The 6,483-nt window shown below is 54.3% G+C and overlaps 2 long non-coding RNA genes across 2 annotated transcripts; one reads left to right on the forward strand and one right to left on the reverse strand.

Moving 5' to 3' along the window:
• Positions 1-394: 394 nt before the first annotated feature.
• Positions 395-5,714, reverse strand: LOC140844904 (uncharacterized). The gene is made up of 5 exons (XR_012123436.1): positions 4,175-5,714; positions 3,750-3,989; positions 2,014-2,144; positions 1,245-1,306; positions 395-520 (listed from the first exon to the last, which is right to left on the reverse strand). It is a non-coding gene; the product is annotated as an uncharacterized lncRNA (long non-coding RNA).
• LOC140844905 (uncharacterized) lies at positions 517-2,309 on the forward strand. Its single transcript, XR_012123438.1, has 2 exons — positions 517-1,046; positions 1,923-2,309. It is a non-coding gene; the product is annotated as an uncharacterized lncRNA (long non-coding RNA).
• Positions 5,715-6,483: the final 769 nt, after the last annotated feature.

Here is a 6,483-nt window from a genome sequence, read left to right on the forward strand (position 1 = left end):
AGAATCACAGTAGAAAATGTCACAATGGCAGGGCAGATGCCTCAGTGTACCCTTGCCACTTAGAGGAAGAGGGAGCGGAGAGAAAAATACAGAAAGGTAATTAACCTGCCAAATTTATAATCCTTCCCCTGTATTTTAGAGCTAGGAGGAGAATGATGGAGAAACCATTGCAAGGGGCACTCAGAAGCCGCCCTCCAGTCCCAGTACAGGACATGAGGACACACGGCCAGACGGATTCAGAGATGAGCTAAGTCATCAGTCCAGGCAGCTGCTAAGTCTGTGCCCTGACTCAGCTCAGGTTGGGATGCCAGAAAAACAGGTTTCCCTTCAAGGGAGCTGCCAAGCTTCCTTCAGACTTTAATCAACATCAGCCGAGGATCTCTTTCTTCCAGAAGCAGGAGTAGGTCGCCGCGCATGCTGGTGCAAGGGTTGGGGTTAGGGCCGGTCTGGCTGAATGGTGTCAAACAGAACTCAGGGTCCAGCTGAGGTGGTGCAGCTTCCTCTGCAAAGATGCCCAAGCCTGAAAAGGCAAAGGCCCTGACGTCAGTCTTCAGAGTATCGGAGTCAGCTCTACTCCCACTGAGTGAACGTTCCAGAATTTTAAAGACATGGTGATGATATCTATCCAGAACATCCCAGTCATTGGTGCGGTCGCATATTTGTGGATCTTGGTGGTTCTCCAACTCTGATGTCCCCTGGGATTCAGTCCCCTGGGCTCATCCTCCCTGACACTCTGTCTGGGTCTCCCTCACTCCCACATGTGCAGACCAGTGACCCCCAGATCCTCATCTCCACCCCAGGTTCACACACATCCTTCTCCAGCCCCATCTCGCCATCGTCTCATGCACACAGCATCCGGGATGTGCAGATCCACCCTGGTCCCTGCCCACCAGTCTCTCGGACCCCACACCTGTCCACCTGAGGATCCCTGCCCCACCCCGCCTGCACTGCCTTCCTCCCCATCACCTGTCTGACCAACCTCATCCTTTACAAGCCCCTTCGGACAACATTCTTGTGAAGTCTGCTCAACGACTCCAGCCCCACAGGTAAGCTCCCCGCCCCCCTCCCTGCCAACCCACCCCCAGGGTGCTGCACATCTCACATGCCACGCTTGCTTGTCATTGTTTCATGCATGCCTCTGTCCTGTCTACACCGTGGCTCACAGGCCTGTCTTGTGCCATTACAAATCCCCGGAGCCCACTGCTCAACCCCGCTCAGGGACACATCGTGTGGACAGCAGGTACCTTTGGCATGATGTGATGAGATGACTCTTCAGCTCTGTGGGCTCCTCCAAACCCCCCAGCCCCTGTCCATCGAGGAGAACAACAGATAAATCCAAATTAGGGGGCATCCTACAGGGCTCCTGAAGCTCCCTCCAAACGCAAAGATGAAAAGCACAGAGAGGGTGCCACAGTAAGTCTGAGCCCTTGCTGTGCAACCTGGACATGATCTCTGCACCATGGGGCCATCCTGGCTGCGAGGGCTCTGATGCGTGGTGGAGACCAGGAGGTACTGTCACCCCACTACCTCCTGCCTCCCACCGCAAGGCACGTGGTTCTTTTAGTAGTGAGTCATTCAAGTCACTCCCCCATTTTAAAGCCCAGGGCTTTTCTGCCCTTGGAAAGAAGCCCAAAGTCTTCACCCTGGCCTGAAAGACTCTGCCTGGTCTGGCCCCGCCTCTGCCCCCAACTTCCGCCCACTCCGCTCCTCCTCTCCCCACAGGCTAGCCGCACAGGACTGCTTCCTGTCCCACAAACACCCCAAACTCTGCGTGCGTTGGCCTGCCCTACCCCCACCCCAAGATGCCCTCCTCTACTGACTCTACAAGTCTCTCTTAAACACCCTGTCCTCAGAGCAGGCTGGCCGCACACCTCAGGCTTTTGCACACGTCAGCCATCCTCGCTTCTGATTTTTGCTTACAGGGTGCCTCCCCCACTGCACGGCCAGCCTCCTGAGAGTAAGGACTGCCTGTGACCCTGGCAGACCCAGGGCCAAGCGCTCACTAGCACTTACCGAGTGGATGAAGGGGTGATGTTGTGGACAGCCAGGCACCATGGGAAGACGGTGCACACTCTGGTGCTGGGTAAGGATGTGACACAGGGACACCTTTTTTGGAACGTGTGTGTACTGCGGAGCCTTCTTCCCTGTAGAAGCACAAAGTGGCCACTTCATAAGGCTCAAGGGTCACATCAGTTAATGTTTTTGAAGAGCCAAGTGCGTGTCTGGCACGAAGATGCTCATGACCCCCTATTTTTTTAAAGATATGATGAAACAGCAGTGTATGTTATTTAAATCCTTTCCAGAACCAACTCCATGGCTATCATTCTTCCACATGTGCAAAAAGGCCTCAAGTTTTATCTCGACCCTAAGTCATAAAAACAGCCAGTTAAAAAAAATGTTAACTTTCTACCTTTCCCACATATCCTGAATTCCAAAAATATTCTCATATGTTTTGAAGCAAATGTTCCTTTTCCTGGTGCTAGAAAAATGAAAGGTAAATGTTTGCCCAGGCAAGCTGCAGCCCACAGAATAAAAAGAGAAAAGGAAACCGAACGGAGGATGAAAAGAAGAAAATAAACCCGTGCGGCTCAGCCCTCAGTCCCATCTTTGCTGTTAAACTTGCCCTGGTCAGACATTTAAAAGGAAAAAAATCCCTTTTTTTTTGTGATAATTAGAACACTTACCCCCAAAAACATATAAAATGGTGGGGAAAACATAATTTATTGTAGTAAAGACAAATGTCTGTCAAGGAAAACAATACACAAAGAGAGAAAGAGAGACAGAAAACCTAAAACAATGGGCAGCCCTGGTGAGGGCTTGAATAGGGACACTGGGCCTGGCATAGCCGTGCCCAGGAATAAAAGTAGAGTCACACAGCTATTTGCCCCAAGAAAGGGTACATAAAAGTGGTGAGAACATGGCCCTGCCCAGGGAATGTGTCACGGCTTTGTGCCGGGGTGCAGGAGACTCCGTGATGGATCATTGCTATGTGAGGGGGCATTGTGCGTGGCAATAAAGGGCCATCTGGTGAGTTCCCTCTCCTGAGGGTCGGGTCCTAGCTGCTGCCCAGTACGTGCAGACCGAAGGCCCACTGTGGGCTGCTGTTAAACTTGCCCCACCAATAAGTGGGGCCAAACTTGAGCAAACCTGGGGTGCATCTGAGGAGCAGGAGAAAGGTTGGGGTTTCTTTCCTCGGGCTGCAGGCAAGGACAGAGAGCTCAGGGCCAAAGCATCTGACCCCGGGACTTAGGGACCAGGGCCCCTTGGACACACCACACTGCCTGACTTCTGAACTCGAAGGTGCAGAGGAAGAACCACCCCCCTTCCCAGCAAGACTGGCTCAGGAAATTTCCAAAGATAGCGGTGCCGCCAGACAGTCTGACCTCAATCTCCTCAGAATGGTGGCTCTGTGCTTGGTTCTGAATCACCAGAAAACACACCCCTGCCAGGGGAAGAACAGTTCGCCAATCCCAGCAGGCTGGACTCCAGAGAAGGCAGGCAGCATAGCGCCGGGCATGGAGCGCAGCCAGCCCTGCTAGGCGCTGGAACAACTGCTCACTGGGGCAGGCTCAGCAGAGCAGGCCACGCTCCCGGCCAGAAACCCCCACCTTCTGGGTCAGGCTGAGTGGTGTGGGTTGAATAGTGGTCCCGCAAAAGATCTGGCCACATCGCAGAACCGTGACCGGATTTGGAAAAAAGGGTCTTTGCAGATTAGTAATCCTATTAAGGACCTGGAGATGAGGAATCACCTGAATTATCTGGGGGGCGCTACATCCAGTGACAAGGGTCCTCACACAGAACAGAAGATACGGAAGGGGGTTTTCTCTTGCCATGTAAGGATGGAGGCAGAGATTGAGGGGTGCACCACGAGCCGAGGGATGCCTGGAACCACGAGAAGCTGGACGAGGCAGGAACAGAATCCCCTGGGAGACCTCGAGAGGGAGCACAGCCCTGCCAACACCTTGATTGCAGGCTTCTGTCTTCCAGGACTGCCACAGAATAAATTTCTGCTGTTTTAAGCCACCCCCTCTGTGGCCATTTATTACAGAAGCCCCAGGGAACTACCACTGCAACCAGAGTCTAACAGGTGTGAACTGCTGGAGTCACACAAAGGACACCCCAGGGCCCAGCCCACAGCCCCACCACTGGGGACCAAGGCCCATGGAAGACTCACTGGCTCTTGGGACGTCTGAGCAGGAAGGAGACAGGGACAGGTGAGGCAGCCGACGCCAGGCTCCTCGCCCGGGGCCCACCCAGGCCCGCCCCATCTGCCAGCCTCTACAGGCCAGACACAGGCACACAGGAGAAGCAGGCAGGTGAGAAGTGAGAGCAGTTATGGCCACCACGCCCACCTCCCTTCTTTCCCACCAGGACCCCAGGGTGTGCAGCATACCCCCACCCAGGACCCCAGGGTGGCGGCAAGGTGACAAGGGGAAGGGAAGCCACCCAAGAGGTCGGCCACAGACATGCACTGCGGTGCCTTTCCTCACCTTGTCGAGTAGGAAACACATCCCTTTCACACTCCCCGAAAACCTAGTAGGTAGGGATGGGGAGCCTCACTCACGTCCCCAGGCCAGCAAACACTCTGAACATCTCCATTCACGCTGGGAGCCCGTGACCTACTGGATGCCAAGGGTGCGAGAGCCATGGACACCCAGTGGGCAGCCCATTCCTGCCCCTGGGGGCTCCCAGGAGCACAGGCGGCTCGCTGCTAATGGCGGCCAGGGAATAATAAAACCAAATGGAGAATCATGCTCTCAGTCACACTGGCTTCCTGGAGGAGGTGACCCTGGAACTAAATCGTAAAGGATGAATAGGAGTCAGGCACAATTAGTAAATGCAAAGGGTTGGTGGACAATGATGGGAGGAATTGAAAAGAATCATTTCCCAGCGCTGTTTTCTTCTCTTGGGTCGCACTGGAGGAATCAGGATGAAGCTTACAAACAGGTTGCAATGGGCTCTTCTGCACCCCCAGCTCCTAAGCCCGGTTTCCCCAGGCTCTCTCTCAAGGCCCTGCAGGCTGGCCGTGCTCCCCTCCCTCCCCAGCTGTCATCCTGAGAGTCCACCCCCTGTTGCCCCCGCCCCACCTGCCCCACCTGTTCAGACTATCTTGGCCACAGGAAATGGCTCACTTCACACGGGAGGGTGTGCTGGGCTGGGCTCGGAGACTGTCTCGGGGGACAGCAGCAGAGGTGACACAATAAAGGAAAGGTTTGGAAACCTCTGGAAGTCAAACAGCTTTGTTTCTTACCTGACTTCTCGGAGTGCGCTAAGGAGCATGAGGCCTCTTGGGAGGGGACAGAATGGGTACACTGGGCCACATAGGGCCCCTCAAAATTCATGTCCACCTGGAACTTCAAAATGTGATCCTATTTGGAAATAGTCTTTGCAAATGTAATTTGTTAAATTAAGACTTGGTCATATCAGATTATGGTGGGCCTCATGGCCAGAAGAGGACAGAGACACAGGGACAGTCCATGTGACCACAGACACAGAGACTGGAGTCAGGAGGCCACAAGCCGAGAGGCCGGTGTTAGGCTGGAGAAAGGAAAAACAAGGACATGCAAACAGAACAGAGAGATGCCATAGGGGGAGAACAGACCAGACCCCAAAGCCCGTGCCATATATGGAAAGGGGGCAGCTCTCCCCGAATTCCATCCTGATGTGCCAACTAAGACCCGGGTGTCAGCGTCCTCCTTCTTGGAAGGAAAAAAAGTTTCTAGTTGTCTTTTGTGTCACCTTTAGCCAATCATACCTCTCCACGCCCCCTAGGACAGCTTGCCCACTCCTCCCCCTCCTAGCCCCTTATAAGCCCCCACCTCCCCAACTGGGGGTGACTTCTCTGGCCTGTGACAAGAAGGCCACAGGGGTATTTAATATTTTTAATTTAAATAAATTACCTGGCCCTTTGTTGCGTCTCTTTGCCTGCTTATTTCGGCTAGAATTTAAGCCCCTGGAAGATGGGAGAGGCAGGGAGGGGCCTCCACTAGAGTCCCAGGAGGGCGCACGGACCTGCCAGCACCCTGATTGCACAGTTCTGGCCAGAACTGTGAGAAAACAAGTTTCCGTTCTCAGCTGCCCAGTTCTTTGCTAGGGCAGCCTGGGAAAGCTAATACAATGACCAACATCTGCCCACTCTGAGCAGGGAAGCCCAGGCCTAGGGCACCTCCCAGCCCCAGGATTCTACCCACGCCCTCTGGGGTGCGCAGAGGGAGGGACTGCCACCTGACTCAGTCACCCTTGTCACTTCCTGTCCTTGTGGCCTTGGGAAAGACACCTGCCTGCCTCAGTTTCTCCATCTGTAACATGAAATAATGGCACCCTATCACAGGCAATGACGATGAAGAAGGTCACGATGTGTAAGGCCTTGGGAGCAGTTCAGGGCCTACCCAGGCGGGACACCCATCACCGCCCACTGGCTGCTCCCTTCCCGTTCTCTGGCCCAGACGCTCCTAGCCGAGGACCCAGGGAATCCCAGGACGT

This window comes from Manis javanica, chromosome 12 (assembly GCF_040802235.1).
Source record: "Manis javanica isolate MJ-LG chromosome 12, MJ_LKY, whole genome shotgun sequence".
Classification (NCBI taxonomy): Eukaryota; Metazoa; Chordata; class Mammalia; order Pholidota; family Manidae; genus Manis; species Manis javanica.